This window comes from Chiloscyllium plagiosum, chromosome 3 (genome assembly GCF_004010195.1).
Source record: "Chiloscyllium plagiosum isolate BGI_BamShark_2017 chromosome 3, ASM401019v2, whole genome shotgun sequence".
NCBI lineage: Eukaryota > Metazoa > Chordata > Chondrichthyes > Orectolobiformes > Hemiscylliidae > Chiloscyllium > Chiloscyllium plagiosum.
Genome location: NC_057712.1, coordinates 18,621,330 through 18,639,602, shown reverse-complemented (window position 1 = coordinate 18,639,602; position 18,273 = coordinate 18,621,330). Strand labels below are relative to the sequence as shown.

Below are 18,273 nucleotides of genomic sequence, written 5' to 3'. Positions count from 1 at the left end.
AGCTGCAGTGGTGTTAGTGATATTGTTGCTAGGCTGTTAATCTTAGGACCCAGCTTCAAATCCTGTCATGGTAGATTGTGGAATTTGAATTTAATAAAAATCTGAAATCAGGAATCTAATGATGACACAAAACCCATTGTCAGGAAAAACCCATCTGGCTCATTAATGTTCTTTCGGGACGTGAACTGCTGTTTTACCTGGTCTGGCCTATGTGAGTCTCCACACACAGAAATGTTGTTGACCTTAACTGCCCATATCCCTTCAATGAATTAAAAAAAACCATGTTTTTGTCACAGGCTGTACTTTATGGCAAGCCTCCTTCTCATTTTGAGGGCCTGCCAGAAGAAGGAGAAGGTTGAATGCAGCTTATAGTGTTTCACATTTTCCTGTAACTTCCCTCTCTTCCTGAATCTCTGAATGAAGTAAACTAGGCCCATAATTATAGTTCATTTTTGATGAACCAACCAAATGACAGAACTGGACAGTTTGACATAATGGTTGAGCCATAACTATGACAAGACCAATGTTGGTAAAAGAATTTGAGCACTCGACTCACTTTCCTACTTCTAAATGAACATTTTTGTTTGTGGAGCTACAGCCTAAACATGTCACAGCATTGTTGAGATTCAGGATGTGGTGGTAGTCTGACTCATTGGAGATCTGACTTGTACCATGGAATACTCAATTGCACATATTTTCTGTGACTCGTTACTTCAATCAGGTCAGTCTTAGTCATATTTTCTGTGGGGGAAGAATGTACAGGTGCATGGGGATTAAATCTTCAACGTGGAGATGGGAAACAGGCAGAAATCCACCTTTAGTGGAAAATCAATTAAACTTAATAATTTTCTGAAGGTTGAAGGTGGGGTAAGAGCAGGTGGGAGATGGTATGGAAGCACAGGGTGAGCCCTTAATTGATGTGGGACCAGGTTTCCTGCCTAATTAAAGCTATTTTGGTTTGGGAACTGAGATAGGCTAGATATAATATGGAACTGGTTTAGACTCCAATAACAGCTGTCACAGGCTAACAGCTCCCTAAATCTATGGAGCTGATTGTGCCAAAGCCTTGGACTACATGAGAGGATGTGAGGTGTAATTGGAGAGCTGGAGGCCTGGCACCAGAGTCAGGTCCTTTCTTCATCAATACCAATCCAGATCCAGTGGAAGAGCTCATGATGGTCAGGAGTATTGTCCTTTCCCTGAGGGTGGCAGAAGGAAGCCATCTTGTTGTGCAGAAGGAGCATCTCTCTGATCAGCATTCTTCCTCAGCCTCCAATACTTCCTTGTCTTTAACATCCTCCGATAAGCACTCTCCTCCTTGGGCTCACCATCCTAAAAATCCATTCTGGATGACCATGTTATGGGGTCAACAGATTACCACCATAATGGTTATTGGAGAACAATCCACATATTTGATACAGGCACTAGAATTGCATCTTTAGAAGTTCAATAGTTGTACTACTATCTCTCCTCAGTGCCTCTTGTCTAGGGGTCTCATAAATATCTAATGTGTCCTTTTTCCCTTGGATCCATGTTTATACTTTGTGAAGATCTGAACCAGCCCGGAGTGCCACAGAGCAGAGGATTCATGTTAACAGCCAGGAAGGTGAGCACACAGGGATGAAAGTCTGTTTGTGATCACAGATTAGTTGGATGATGAGGGAGTGGAAAGTTTCACCTGTGGTGCAATTAATGATGGTAACCAGTCCTGCTGGGTAAGACATCTTTGTCAACAGTACACAACTCTTTGCCTGGAGAATTAAAGTCTATAGCAACATTGGATCTTGGTCATCTTCAAGGACTTCCATCTTCAATAGTAAATCCTGTGTTGAGAGTTTGGCGTCCCTGTCTCTCCTTTCCCCTCTCTTCTCCTGTGCCATCATGCTGCTCAGGATTCCATCCTCCCTGCAAGTGCATTACTCCTTCTCATTAATGGTAGTCATGACTCCATTGCCAGCAACAGCCTATCCTTTGGACCGGTGACTCCTCTGTTGTCCTGAGAGGACTTGTGACTATTCTCTTCAATGATCAAGTGTCAAGTGCCCACTCTCCCTACCACTTGCACAACATGAAGGGCACCTCCTTACCAAATACCAAGGCCCCTTTGCTCTGCTGACCCTGTTATGTGGCTCGGGTGTTATCTCTGAGTAACCAAGGCAGGCTCATCACACTGTACCTTCTTCCTTTTTGGCAGTTCTGCAAGAGGAGAAAGTAAAGACTGCAGCAGATCAGAGTCGCAAGTGTGGTGCTGGAAAAGGACAGCAGGTCAGGCAGCATCCAAGGCACAGGAGAATCAACCATGTTTCGGGCATAAGCCCCCTTCCTGATGAAGGTTTATGCCCTGTGCCTTGGATGCTGCCTGACCTGCTGTGCTTTTCCAGTTCTGCAAATGCAGACCCTGAAACCTGTCCAACCCCTTCAAGGTTCCATGCAAGAAGCTTTTCATATGTTCTTAAAATAATTTAATAGACCTTAATGGGAAGGTGAGCCCGATTGCTCTTGGGCCCTATACCCATCCCAGGGCTGGGAATGACATACTGCAATTGACATGCTGGCCAATGCTATGATATACTGGGTGCCCGTCCTCCACTCTGCTTTTGGGGATCCAAAAGTTCTGACCCTGGTATTTCCTCATTAGAAGGGAAGGGAATTTAGAGGGAGAGTCATTTTAGATCTGCTCTCGAGCACAACTTAGTAGAATTTTTTTCTTTTCAGCTTTAAGTAATGGAGATCAAAGAAAGATAAAGAGAAGACTTTAACTTTAAAGTTATAACATGCATGTGAATTCCTAAGAAAAATAGTCACTTGTTTGTAATATCTTAATGATATATACAGTTGTTACTTATTGTCACTAGTTTTATATTTGTTTGATTTCCTTTTGACCAAACCGGCAGTATTTTTAATCAACAAATAAAACATTAATTTTGAACAGTGACCAACTGATTTATGGCAAATTGTTAAGTGCTGGGCCCCTGCAGGCCTGATTATTGTTTTCCTACTGATTCTATTATGCAAGTCCCAGTGAGCAACTATTGCATGATGTATGTATTCAGATATTTGTAATGCAGTCTTTTTCCTTTACGTGTGACCATTAAATTTATCTGACAATCAATTTCGAGCAATTGTTTCAACACTGAAAAAAGCATTAGAATCATTGTGATTTCTGATCAGATGGAAAAATTGCATTTAACTTCTCCTTATTAAAAATATTTCATTAATAACAAAAATATTACTTTTCTAAATAAAAGCAAGTGAACTCATCTTTCCAATGGCTAGAATCATGTCTGGACAAAATAAAATTGTCTGTTTTTATCCATAGATACTTATTTTAAGGATGTTGTTATTATTAATATTGATGTTTATTTTAAAGTTATATTGATCACATTTGTGCACATGATGTGGATTGTATGTTGCAGAATTGTTTTTGCTTTGACTGAATACATCTGGAAATTAATATATCAATTGTTCTGACTGTCAAATCTGATCTATTAGATAGCCATCAATTTGTGCAATAATTAGCAAGTGAAATGTGCAAAATAGAATAACACAACTTATTTTACAGTAGGTATATTTATTAAACTTTAACTCAAACAATTTTATAGGTGAAATTATAAGGACAAAGCTCTTTTAGGAAATTCGGTGCATTGTTCTGAGGAAAAAAAGCACTCTATAACCAGCCAAAATTTTAATACATACTAGAACTTTTGCTGAAAAAGTATGAATTTCAGATCTCAATAACTGTTTAAACTGAAATATTGTTTACTGCTTATTGTAGTTCTGTATATATCTGAGATCTGCAATTCATCTGATGGCAATTACCACTGGGCACTTAAATCCAAACCCCACTTCATAGACAAGAAGGAGGGAACATGTCTTCAGTGTTGGTTGCCTGTCAGAATGTCCACTCGGAGTCTGTTTTAAATAAAGTGAAATCAAATAACTTTAAGGAATTTATATGATGTTTTCCATCTGCCCATTTGATGATTGTTCCCTACCTCTGATTCAAAAGGGAACTGCACCAGTTCTTAGCTAGGGCAAAGTTCACTTTGTATAAAAGCTAAACATAGTCAATGTGATATCCTGAACTTGTTTTTAATCATATGAATCGGCTATAAAGAAATATTATAGACTATATTTACGGACGTATTCTGTTTATTTTTGTTTGTTACAGGAACTTATATATAGCTGATGGGTGTAGGAAGGCTGTAGAAATAATGCTTCAGGCATCACTAGCATGGGGCAGAATCAGTGACATGACAAGTCTCTAATCTGTCTCTGATTTTGTGAGCTCATCTGATGCAGCACATTGTTTTCTAAGTATCTCCTTGGTGCCATGTTCTCCCCCTGTCAAAAGAATGTGGGTTCATGCCTCACAGTGGATGCAAGCCTGTAAAATGAAGGCTGATACTTGAAGTGTTGTGCTGAGGCAGTCAGTACTATATTGTAGGAGATGCTGCCTTATGGAAAATAATTGAAAATGAAATACTTCCTACCTACTCAGGTAGAAGTAAACATCCTGATTCTGATATGACCAACATTTATCACCTTTCACCAGCAAAATAGATTCATTGTTCATTTACCACATTTTTGTACAACAGTGACGACAATTCAGAAATAATTCACATGAAGCATTTTGAGACACACTGAGAATCTGAATTGTATTCTATAAATTCAAGTTCTTTCAATGCTTTATACCCAAAGCAATTGAAAATTAACGTTCAATTATATTGAACCCAGAAGGAGAAATAGAAAATATTTGACTTTATTTATATTACTTAAAACCTTCAGAAGAACCATATTATTTTTTCTCCTGTCTCAGACACCTAGTTTACCATTAAATCACAAGCTTTCAGAGCATAGTCCCTTCGTCAGGTGAAGTGAGAGAAAAGCACACAGGCACAGAATTTATGTGCAAAGAGGTCAAGGGTAGAGAGATCAGAAGATTAGACAAATGGTGTGAGTAGAATGTCAAATAATAAGTATCTGCAGGTGAATAAAAGTGTCAACAGCTGAATAACAAGTGAAGGGATTAAAGGAGGCAGAGAGATAATTTTTAAAAAATTAAAAATAAGGTTGTGCTAGAGACAAACCAAATGACTGGAATAACGTGATGCGTATAAGAGTCACATGCTGAGGTCTAACGAAAGTAATAAATAATCCAAAACTGTACAAACTAATTAAGGTAGAGCGATCATAACAAGTTATCAAGGTGATGGTGTCAAAATAGGACAGTGAGGAAGATTTTACTGATACAGAATAGTGTGGTGGGGTCACATGTAGAACAACATGACACCAAGATCACAGTTGAGGCCATCTTCATGGGCACGGAATATGGCTATCAGTTTCTGCTCGGCGATTTTGCATTGTTGTATCTCAAAGGCCGCCTTGGAGGACACTTATCCGAAGATCAGAGACTGATTGTCCTTGGCTGCTGAAGTGTTACCCAACTGGGAGGAAACATTCCTGTCTGGTGATTGTTGCCCAGTGTCCATTCGTCTGTTGTCATAATGTCTGCATGGTCTCACTATGCTTCAAAAGGAAGAATCTATCAATTTGCCATAAAAAAATATAAAATCACTTACCTCCACTACCTTCTGGGGCAGAGGGTTACAAAGTCACACAACCCTCAGAGGAAATAATTCCCTTTATTTCTATACTAGTCCAGAACCAGGGGTCATAGTCTAAGGATACAGGTAATTCATTTAAGACTGAGATGAGGAGAAATTTCTTCTACTAGAGAGTGGTGAGCCTATAGAATTCTGCTCCACAGAAAGTGGTTGAGGCTAAAACATTAAATGTTTTCAAAAAGTTAGTTTTGGATTTTAAAAGCTAAAATGATCACTGATCAGCCTGGATAAAGTTGAATGGTACATCAAGGGCTGGATGTTGTGCTCCTGCACCTATTTTCTATGTACCTACATAAATGGGTGACCTCTCATTTAAAACAGAGTCACCTAGTTCTGAACTCACCCACAAGATTAAACATCCTTTCCAAGTTCACTCTGTCAAGGCACTTAGGATCTTATGAACTGCAATCAAATCACCATCTGTACTTCTAAACTCCAGTGAAAACAAATCCACTTTTTGCAATTTTTCCTCAATCCAGTAAACCTCCTATGAACAGCTTCCAACATTTTTATATAAGGAGACCAAAATTGCATGAATTCTGTTTATTGGAACATTTTCAACTCTCTTCAGACCCCTCGTGCTTTTGAATACCAAATCTCCACTTAATCTTATCTCCTCCAAGGAGAATAACCCCAGCTTCTTCAAACTAAACTATTGACGTCCCTCATCTCCAGAATCAATCTCTTTAATCATTTATGTATTTACAAATACATTAAGGACAAAAAGGTAACTAGGGAGAGAATAGGGCCTCTCAAAGATCAGCAAGGCGGCCTTTGTGTGGAACCGCAGAAAATGGAGGAGATACTAAATGAGTATTTTGCATCAGTATTTACTGTGGAAAAAGATATGGAAGGTATAGAATGTGGGGAATTGAATGGCGACATCTTGCCAAAATGTCCAGATTACAGAGGAGGAAGTGCTGGATGTCAAATAGGCCAGATGGGCTGAGAAGTAGCAGATGGAGTTTAATTCAGATAGAAACGAGGTGCTGCATTTTGGGAAAGCAAATCTTAGCAAGACTTATACACTTTTTGGTAAGGTCCTAGGAAGTGTTGCTGAACAAAGAGACTTTGGAGTGCAGGTTCATAGCTCCTTGAAAGTGGAATCACAGGTAGATAGGATAGTGAGGAAGGCATTTGGTATGCTTTCCTTTATTGGTCAGAGTATTGAGTACAGGAGTTGGGAGGTCATGTTGTGGCTGTACAGGACATTGGTTAGGCCACTGTTGGAATATTGCGTGCAATTCTGGTCTCCTTCCTATCGGAAAGATGTTGTGAAACTTGAAAGGATTCAGAAAAGATTTACAAGGATGTTGCCAGGGATTGAGGATTTGAGCTATAGGGAGATGCTGAACAGGCTGGGGCTGTTTTCCCTGGAGCGTCATAGGCTGAGGGGAGACCTTAGAGAGGTTTACAAAATTATGAGGGGCATGGATAGGGTAAATAGGCAAAGTTTTTTCCCTGGAGTCGGGGAGTCCAGCGCTAGAGGGCATAGGTTTAGGGTGAGAGGGGAAAGATATAAAAGAGTCCTAAGGGGCAACGTTTTCACACAGAGGGTGGCATGGGTATGGAATGAGCTGCCAGTGGATGTGGTGGAGGCTGGTACAATTGCAACATTTAAGAGGCATTTGGATGGATACATGAATAGGAAGGGTTTGGAGGGATATGGGCCGGGTGCTGGCAGGTGGGACTAGATTGGGTTGGGATATCTGGTGGGCATGGACGGGTTGGATCGAAGGGTCTGTTTCCATGCTGTACATCTCTATGACTCTATTTATGCTCCTTCTCTAAGGCCTTTATCTCCTGTCTGAACTGTGGTTATCAGAAATGGACACAGTTGAATTGAACTTAAGGAAGCCCCTATTTATAAATCCCAGGATCTTTTAAATTTTATTGTGCATTTTCTCAACATGCCATACCATATTAAGTAATTTGACAATAGACAATAGGTGCAGGAGTAGGCCATTCTGCCCTTCGAGCCTGCACCACCATTCAATATGATCATGGCTAATCATCCTTAATCAGTATCCTGTTCCTGCCTTATTTGTGCACATTTATGGGAATTCCCACTTCATCTGCACCTTCTTTAGAAATGTACCTCTCGTTTTCTATTTTCTCTCCCCATTCTTCCTGCCAAAACTAATTACTTCACACAAAGCTGCATTAAATTTGATGCTTTACCTGTCTGCCTCGTCCACTTGTCTATCTGTGTCCTCTTGAGGCTATAGTTATCTTCCTTACTATTCATGATACTTCCAAGCTTTGCATCATCTACAAATTTTGAATTTGTGCCCTGCTTAACCAAGTTTGGATCATTAACATATATGAAGAAAACCAGAGATTCTTAACACCAAACCCTAAGGAACACCACAACATATCTTCAGTACACAATCTCTGTTGTGTGATCACCGAGTGGAATAATGTCTATTTCATAAAACATTCTCTCCCTGACTGCTGTGCAGCATAACTGGTTGGCTCTCGAATTGTGTGACTATCAACTCAGAATGTGATTTATACATATGAACTTACATTGCATTTACATTCCACGTTGTGCATACTGCAGATAATTGCTCCAGATTCTCACCCTTCAGCACCAATTTCAGTATTCCTCTGAACAATATTTTTACACTGTTGTTTGTTAAATTATTCCTATTTACTCACTCAGGTATATTATTTTTACTTAACATTTTATTAAAGCTTCTTTCATTAATTTATAGTTCTTACCTTTTAAGAGTTTAGTAGAGTTCAGAAGAAGAGGGTGACTCACCTGCTAGCATCCAAAAAATGGTAACTACATCTCATACCAATACGTACTCTATGATTCATCGCCTCTTCCTGTGTACACCTAGTCTGAAATTATTTGAAAAAGAAAACAGGTCACTCACCTATCAACTCTAAATGGTAGTGACACTGTATTTCAAACATCTGGTCAATGTTTTGCAAGTGTCACTGTATCCTCATCAGCAAAGTTATAATTTCTGTCCTAGCTAATATCCAATAAATCCCTGCCCTGACAGCATTACTTCCAAAATTCTTTGATTGTTATTTTCAAATGCCCCAGTGAATACGTTGTTGCTGTAAGTTCCATGAATCAGAAAATCCAGCATTCACCCTCCATTCCTCTGGCTCTGATTTAACATGCATTCCCTCTCTTTTTGTGATACTAAAACGTCGGTTGATTGTTGGATTTCATTCCCGATCCTCTCTGAATTGATACACCTCTTTTCACCATGAAAACCTAAAATCTTCTATACTCTTTGCTTGTTTCTGAGTTCAAATTTTACTGTACTTCAACTGCATATCGATAGCTCACAAAATGTTGAAATATCTCATTTTTGTTATGCTAAGAAAAAACATTCAGCTAAGCATTGCAAATCCTTGTCAAGAACCCCATTCTTTTTCTGCTAAATTGAACAATTTTAAATACATCACAGAACAGCATTCAGTCACTCTCTTTTTTTCAGAAGAATCTAGTGCCACAAAGCTGCACAATGAACTGATTTACTGATTCGTCGCTGCATGTTCCTGCCAAACTTTTTAATGTCTGGCAACTTCATTCTTAGACTGATGCTGTGGCTGCCAGGAGTGATGTTATTATCCACAACTCAGAATTTTTATTAAGTTCATTATTGAGAAAATGCACTCACACTAAGACTCAGTGATACAGTTCGTTATAGGAATAAACCCCACAACCCAGGATCCAAACTTCTCTCATTAGGGTGATGGTACTAAAAAAAATGTTGAAATTCTCAGTACCAAGACCTATACATAATTAAACTGCGTACAGACTCATTAAAAACAAAATTCTGCAAGGTGACTGGTAAAGGTGAGGAACATCTAGAAACTTCAAGAAATTCAGCAATTTAAGTAGAATACTATGTCGTTTAGCATTTCATAACTTCCTGAAGACTGGAACATTACCTCAATATTCATAAAAAGTGAGAGAGATGAATCAGGAAATTATTATTGTTGCAGGGAATAAATCTCAAAACTCTATCTAGAACTTTATGCACATGAATGCAAAAGTGAAAAAAAATTAAAAGACAAAAATGGCTTGCATGGCTAAAAACTGCCTTGAGAATCTAAAGGATGATATGATAAATGAAAAGGTGCATCTGAAAAATAATAGTTATTTGGAGTTTTGAGAGAGGTTTATTTTGGATTTCTGGTATTCATTCAATTTAGGTACTTATTGTATTCTAACTCTAGCAAACGCACTGGATATCTTGAGAAACATCAAAAGCACACAGAGACCACGTCCAGGCAGCAGAAAGTGACCACTGCTTGCTCCTTCAAGCAATTCATTTATTTGACACTTCAAACACCACCTGCCCTATAATGCAGTAGTCTGCAGACTGCACATGAAAATGTTTGAGCATCATCAAAAAATGTGTTCAGTTGACTAAAGTATAGGAGACGGGTGACATTCAACAGAGTCTGGACAAATAAAGAAAAATACATTTTACGTTGATGTAAATTGGTACAAGAAGAATAAAAAATACATATGAAATGCAAAAATATTTTAGTTATTCTAATACATTGTGGAAAGGGCAATCACACTGGGACACATGTTCAAATAAATAATGAGCCAGGTTTTGCAGTGGAAGGAAGGATATGCATTGCTGACCCAAACGATTGCTGCCAAGAACAGTCCAGCAATTTGGCATGGACTTCTCTTTTCCTAATAAAGTTTAAATCTGGCACCAGGTCAACAGAATTTCAAGGCATTAGATGCAATTGAGTCAGCAAACAGTATAATCAGCTGATAACATAACAGTATTCTCAAAGACAACAAACAAAGAAGAAAAATCCCTCATTTTTCACTTAAAATTTCAGATAGTGAAATTAATGAGATTGGATTTAGATAGAAGCTAAAATATCAATACAACTAAATGTATTTCTATTAATGTAAATTACCCAATAATGGAAAAACCTAACACTTCATAAATATAAAATTAAATTTCCAGGAACAGTGAGGGTATTTAGGAGTAATTGTGAAATTACAGCACCATTAAAAATCTTGCTAAAGCTCAGTCAACAAGATGCAATGTCTCCAAAAGCTTTTACACTAAAATTAACAGCCCAAGAATGAAAGTTGTAACCATTTCATGGATTTTTTTTCCATTTTACTCAGTCTAAAGGTGAAGCAACAGTGCAACCTGTGAGAAATGTAGAATCCTGGCAATCAACTTTTGGACTGTAATATTCCTTGTTATTATGACCACAACATCAAGGCAATTCATTTTTCAGAAAATTTGTAAATGTGAGGATATAAATATGTAACTAGTTGCTAGTGAGACTTGAGATTAATCACATTTATTTTTCCAATATAAAAGTGGAACTATTGGCAGATTCATTAATCTTATGTTGATTGTCATAAAAATGGATTATAGTCCTGAATTACAAATACATTGAGTACAAAACGTGTTTTTTAAATACATACACACCAAAGGATGGCTAAGAATGTAAATTCAGTAGCTGTCTAATATCCTTGTGCGGACTGTATTGAGTCCCAAGAGGATTCATTGAATGCTGCACCTGAAGAGTGCCAAAGAAAATTCAAACAGCAACATTTCAAAGGGAGAGATGCCATTTAAAAAAAACTGAAATGTAATCTCCTTTGTGTTGTGTCCCAGACTGCAGACATGATATGAATTAAAAGGAAGGTAAATGTGAGCATAGATAATGTAGTTCGTGGTTCAAGTTCCACAGTCCTAAAGTGTACTGTGAAAGGGTATAGCTTAAAAATTCCACCAGATGCCCCCACGTGTGCACAGTAAATGAAATAAGGTCTTATTGTTGAAGAGAAGTCAAGGCATCGATGCCACTGTTTAAGGGAATTGGACAAGCTCCTTTCAGCTAAGTGTAGAACGAAAAATCTTTAAAATATCATTCAATAGACATCAGTGTTATTGGAGTCATCTGCCTGCAACACTTCACAATGGACCCACCTCTCATCTCTAATCTGTGTGTTTTATTATTTCTTCTACCGTTTTAGCAGCTAATAAGTTCAAGAAATCCTGGCTAAATTGCTTCTTTTTAAAACACATATGCATATATTTGGTATGGAAAAAGTTGTCCACAAGGGAAAAGATCTTTTATAATAGTTGCACCTCCTCTGCAACTAACCAGAGGAGGTGTTGAGTAAGGAAGAGGAGTCAGGTCATCCCTCCTTAGTCAGGAGAATAATAATTTGGCGATATTCAATCTAGACTCATAACAAATTGGGGGCCTTCACCAGGGGATTGGTCACAACATGATAAGTCCTCTGAAAATAATGCTTGAATAACCTCCGTCCAGACATAAGTACGGGCATTGATGATTAAATATTCCAGGGCAAGAACATAATACGTCACTCCTGTACTGCTAGGACTATGAAATGTGTATAACTGGGCCATGGTTGGATAATGCAGGCTTCCACAATATACCAGTATACCAGTATTTTAAGAAATTTTGAAGACAAAATAAAATGTATTTGGAGTAAAGAAAGCAGTTAGAAAATTGAAGCAGACAAGATTATCAACAATGAAATTCAATCTTGCACTTACTTAATGTCTACATACTCAGGCGAGGACTTAATGGAATCTGCAAAGTGCAAAATATGCCATGAAGGGTGATTGAATTTAATAAGAGATGAAATTTTGTTTTCCTGCAGGGGAATTGAAATACAGGGATTAAATCAGCGGTGTGTGTGTTTTGGCATGTTTAATTTCATGTTGTCTTGTGGCGAATTCCCACTTCTAATACATTTATGTGCAATGAACACTCATTGGCTCTTTGATCAAGGTCCCATTGTGCTATGAGATAATCTTCTTCCCTACACCACTTATTTTGGTGTCATCTGTAAACTTACTAACCAGACCATATATATTCACATTCAAATTATTTCCATAAATGATGAAAAGCAGTGGACCCAGCACTGATCCTTGTGGCACACAGCTGATCGCAGGCCTCAGGTCGAAAAAGCAACCATCTACCACCAACCTCTGTCTCCCACCTTCAAGCCAATTTTGTATCCATTTGGCCAGCTCCCTCTGGATCCCATGTGATCTAACCTGACTAACCAGTCTACCCTGCAGAACCTTGTCAAATGCTCTGCTGAAGTCCACATAGACAATGTCTACCACTCTGCCTTCATCAATCTTCTTGGTCACCTCTTCAAAAAACTCAATCAATTTTCTATGATTTCCCATACACAAAGCCATGTTGACTATCCCAAATCAGTCCTTGCCTTCCAAATCCTGTCCCATAAAATCCCCTCCAACAACTTACCCACGACTGACATAAGGCTCACAGGTCGATAGTTCCCTGGCTTTTCCTTACAGCCTTTCTTAAGTAATAGCATCACATTAGTCAACATCCAGTCTTCTGGCACCTCACCCATGGCTGTTGTTGATGCAAATATCTGAGCAAGGAGCTCAGCAACTCTTCCCTAGCCTCCCACAAAGTTCTGATGCTTGTTCCTTTTTCACATAAATGCACAGGGGAAAAAGTTGCATATGCACCTAATTCCTCTTGTCTTTGTATAATATATAATAATTAGCATGTATTCTTCCACATCTTAGTAGGGGGCCTTACCGGAGTTGAAACAGAACTCGTACTCTACATTTTATCCTTTATCCCAAATTATTTCCGCGACCTCCCATTTTTCCATCTTTCAGTCTGACTCCAGTTTTATCTCTTAGTTAAACTGATTACCTACAAGCTCCCAAAAAATCAATCCACAACCTAATTGAGCACTGATCATTGTAGTGTTCAAATGATAGAGATTAAGGTAGCAATTTATAGAAATGATCTCAAAAATACTAAACCATCTTGCCTTGTCTCCAGCATAGGTTTAGACGTTTGAACCTAATTAACATTTTCCAGCCCTTCTGTCTTAAAAATATAGCCTTTTGAGCAGAGTTTATCTCAATAGTGCTATGTATAAAATCTTATTTTTAACATTTGTTACACCAATGATGCCCTGAACATTTAGTCAGAACTGCCAACCTCATAGCGTGGAATTAAACCAGTGACGTTCTAACTTGTATGACTCAGTTACATCCTGCTTCTACTACAGGATAAATTTATAAAGCTGAAATGCCTCATGAATTTGACGCTGATGGCACTAGTACTGTAATAAAATACTGCAGCAATGTTTTAATGATCTTTAACTGAACTGATAACCTGTACCATTGATTACAATAAATAGCATTAGACTTTCAATAAATCAAATACTAAATGGATAAATTGACTGAACCATCAGGGAGCATTTATCCAATTTCTATTTTTATCTTAAAAAATTTAAAGGATTCTGATTATGTGCAGAGGATAGTAATGTATAAGTATGTTAACAATGTTAATCACAATGTTCATTTCCAGCTTCAATTAATTTAATAAATCATAGCAGATCACAATTATTTTTGTATGATCAACTTTAGAATTCACAGGCACTGAAATTATCCCCAATACAAAACAGCTTTTTGACACTCATTCAACAGTTTATGCTTTATTTTCCAAACAAAAGATCAAATCTATGCTTACAAGTTCTTGTAAATTTTGTCTGACAACTTAACTTTGGTCCCAATGTTCACAGAATGATACAGCATGGAAGGTAGGCTCTTGGCCCATTAATCTGTTTTGGCACTGTGCTAGCCTGGATCAATTAATTCCATTCGCCTGTTCATTTCCCCATACAGCTGTATTTTTTTCTGCTGAAGTATTTATCAGGTGTCCTGTTGAATGTCCCTGTAAAATCTGTTCCCATCATCTTCTCTGGCAGTGCATTCCAGGTCATAACAATGCCAATAACATTAAATATATGTCACCTAGTTACTGAACCTTAAGAAACATAAAACTAGGGACATAAAAAGATGTATGACACATAGGGAGGCTATTCTGTGGTTGTTTATGTCAATTAAAAGAGCTATCCGGCCTGATCCTACCTTCTAGCAATTTAAATGATTTTTCCTTATTTAATGTTTCAAAACCATTAATGATTTTGAACAAATGCAATGTGCAGTACATTCCCTCTCATTAGCAGTGACAGGGGTAGACAGCTGTCAGAACTTATCTTCCCTACAATTAATTGCATTACCATACTTCAGATTTTAACAAGCATTTCCATGTACTTTGAATGAAAGTTCATTTCATTCTCTCTTTTTTCTCCTCCCCAATTTTCTGTCCTCTACACAGAACCATGCCCATATTACTCCTAAGCAACCATGATCTCTGCACTTCCCTTAACACGAGATGATGGTCTCATATTGATCCTGCTGCTATGCAGATGATAAAACATTGTGGACCATGAAAAGTTTTATTCCTAGCCTCCAGAGCTTGTTGGACAATTTAGGTTATTTACCAATGTCCCAAATTTCTCATTGCTCTTGCCACACTGTTGTATGCTTGTACTTCCAGCAAGTTGGAATGCCAGACAAGAATTTTGAGGAGCAAAGTGCAAGTAAAACAAGTTGATGGCTCCTACTCAAATATGAATCAGCTCATTTTCACACTCATTTGCAACACAGAAGCAATTCAATAGCAAGAATCTATTTTGTAAGACAATGGATTTCAATTGAGTTGAGCATCACCGGGCTTAGCTCAAAAGCCCACTTGATATTGCAGTGTCAGCTGCACATGCTTCATAGGAAGATAAAGAGGCTCAGAAAATGGCTGTTTCATTGGCCATTGTTTTCTCTGGACCCTCAAAACTGCTAGTTAAGCTTTCTGCTTCTGCTCAGCTCTTATGAGTACTTCCAGTGAGCTACCAGAGTTTACGGATATCAGTGACTACGGATATCAGTGACTGCGTCTGCCTTGTCAATGTCCACTATCTTCATTTCTTGTTTACAGGTGTCTTTGCAGTAGAGGTCACCAGGAGGTTGTGACAAATTCACCACAGAGAAGGCTTTTGGTTTTACAGCAATCATCCATCAAAAAAATGCTGAGCAATGAGTGTATGTTGGTGGATCCCTCACAGCGCAGGGATCCGGGTTCAATTCCAGCCTTGGGTAGCTGTCTGTGTGGAGTTTGGATATTCTCCCTGTGTCTGTATGGGTTTCTGCCAGGTGTTCTGTTTTCCTTCCACAGTCCAAAAAATGTGCAGGTTAAGTGGATTGGCCATAGTAAATGCGGGGTTACGAGGATAGGGTAGGGCAGTGGGCATGGGGTCTTTGGACAATTGGTGCAGACTTGATGGGCCCAATGGCCTCTATCTGCACTGTAAGGACTCTATGAACTGAACATAGAGCTCACCAATATTTCTGAATTAGTATCATCTGACAGGGCCAGTTCACCAAAGATGTATCTGAAACAGCGAAGATAAGAGCTGTTTATCTTTTTTTCTTCTGCCTAGCATATGTTGTCCAGCTCTAAACACTACGGAGGGGTACACTGAGATGCAGGCTGGGTAAACATGCATTTTGGTATTCATGGCCATGTTACTGTCGTTCCACACACTGTCACTCATCATAGCTAATATAGCCACAATTTTTGTAATGTGTGTGTTGATTTCAACAAAAACTGACAGATATATGAAGCTATTAACAACCTTCAGTGTCATGTCGTCAATGCTGACAGTAATATGGCAATAGTTTGGATCATGCTATTTTTCTTTCTGACGCCAAATGAAGCACTATACAGGTCTGACAAAGTCTGTCCATTTTCCATTGAAGGTGTTGCACTTGTGGAATGCCATTGTATCATTATCAGCATACAGCAACGCTTTTATAAGGCTTGGCACATCTTTTTCTAGAATCTCAAGAGAGTAAGTAAAGTTGAACAGGTTCTCATCAGTTCTGGTAGATAATCAGACATATGCTGTGCTTGACCTGAAGGCATACGATATCAGCAAAAAGATGTCTGTGCCGAAGAGAGTCAGTGCAAGAACATAATCTGTCTTGACCTCACTGTGGAACTCAAGGGTTTTGATATTGCTATTATACCTGATCTTGCCCATCATGTTGGTGTGTAAAGGAGAGACCTCACTTAGCCTTTAGCTAACAGACAATTTTCCTTTAATGTCTATATTATGACATTACTATTGATTCGCATTTCAATGCAAGTCTCTAACTTCACAAACATAGGGAGTCTGGATGTTACACAATGCTTCCAGAATACAATTCATCTGACTTGGAAGACTGGGAGGACTTTTGACTCAGAACGGTTGATTGTGACTTTGATGCTGATCTTGATTATTCTATGAACCATTTTTCTGCGGGAGAATCTTTAATTTTGGATGTCCTTTGAAGCGGATGGCATTCCTACTGAATCCAAATGTCAGGCCATTGCCTCATTTGAGTATCCTTGATTTCCCTAATTTCCTTTGCATGTGAACTCTTCCTTGCTAACTCACATAATTGTCCCATAACTTTTAATCTCGGGAATGTTCATCATGGAGTATAGCTGCTTTGTTGGTGCAATTTTTTTCCTTGCTCAGTCCTATATTTTTAGACAAACCAATTGCTTTGTGAATTCAGTGGGTACTCTTTTCTTTTATAATTTCTTGAACTTTCAGACCATACCATTTCTTCTTTTGAACCATATTGTCAATGTGTGGACATTGCTCTGGCTTCCATACTATAGCATGCAGTTGGTATTCATTCTGGTCAAGCAAACCTTTCCCCTCTATCTACCGATATGTCTGAGCTGGAGCATACAAGCTCTCTACTTCAACTTCTCAATTTGTATGGATGGCTTCATTTGCCCTCTGTAGTTGTCCTGCTGATAAACTAGCTGCTTTCCCATCCTTAGTCATGATGCTGGAGGATTGTTGCTCTCTCAACATTTTATTTGTCACTGGCATTGACACTTGCCCCGTCTTAACGTGTTCAGCAGACTGCTCTGTCATCTCAACAACTTCAGTCAAAGATTCATCAGTTAGCTCAAGTGAGGTGCACTGCTCATTCTTGTTCTCACTGTTTGTTTCTTTTGGATTTTCTTTTCAGACTGTCTTCAGTGACAAAAGGGGTGTTTCTCAGGCCTGACAACACTGTGCAATTGTTGGTTTCACAATGAGTTATAAGATGTTCATTGTCTTTTCAGACCTCTGGCTGACACAACGCTGACTGAGCATTGGTACACTTGGCAATATCTATTGTTTCCAGTGTATTTTTTTCCCCGATGTATCTCCCCAAGGAGAGGCTGGATCTAGCTTTCTGTTGTATACGAGTAAGTCAGCTTTGGTTTCAAAATTCTGTCTTTCCTTAAAGTTGGACCTTTTGTCCTGGTCATCCTTCAATACAATACACTTCAGACTGTCCATTCCTATAAAGTGAATGCTGGTTTATTGAGATAAGATTCGCCTTCTCACATGATCTGTACGTATTTGTGGTCTCTCCTTCCATTACAATTAGAATAGCTTTTCCACAAAGTTAAATCTGACAAATAGAATTAAGGAAAATCCAAAGGGTTTTTACATATACATTAAGGACAAAAGGGTAACAAGGGAGAGAATAGGGCCCCAAAAAATATGTATGGTGGCCTTTGTATAGAGCCGCAGAAAATGGGGGAGTTACTAAAGGAGTATTTTGCATCAGTATATACTGTGGAAAAGGATATGGAAGATATAGAAAATAGCAAAATAGTTGGTGACACCTTGCAAAATGTCCATATTACAGAGGAGAAAGTGCTGGATGTCTTGAAACGCATAAAGGTGGATAAATCC

At 38.5% G+C, this 18,273-nt stretch overlaps 1 long non-coding RNA gene across 2 annotated transcripts in view; it reads right to left on the bottom strand.

Moving 5' to 3' along the window:
• Positions 1 to 5,280: 5,280 nt before the first annotated feature.
• The window catches only part of LOC122541442, a 19,434-nt gene continuing 6,441 nt past the window's right edge, over positions 5,281 to 18,273 (bottom strand). For both annotated transcript variants that reach the window (XR_006309600.1, XR_006309605.1), the window contains exons 2-3: positions 8,395 to 8,477; positions 5,281 to 5,529 (exon numbers count right to left, since the gene is read on the bottom strand). This is a non-coding gene — a long non-coding RNA (uncharacterized LOC122541442). The remainder of the gene's footprint in view (positions 5,530 to 8,394; positions 8,478 to 18,273) is intronic.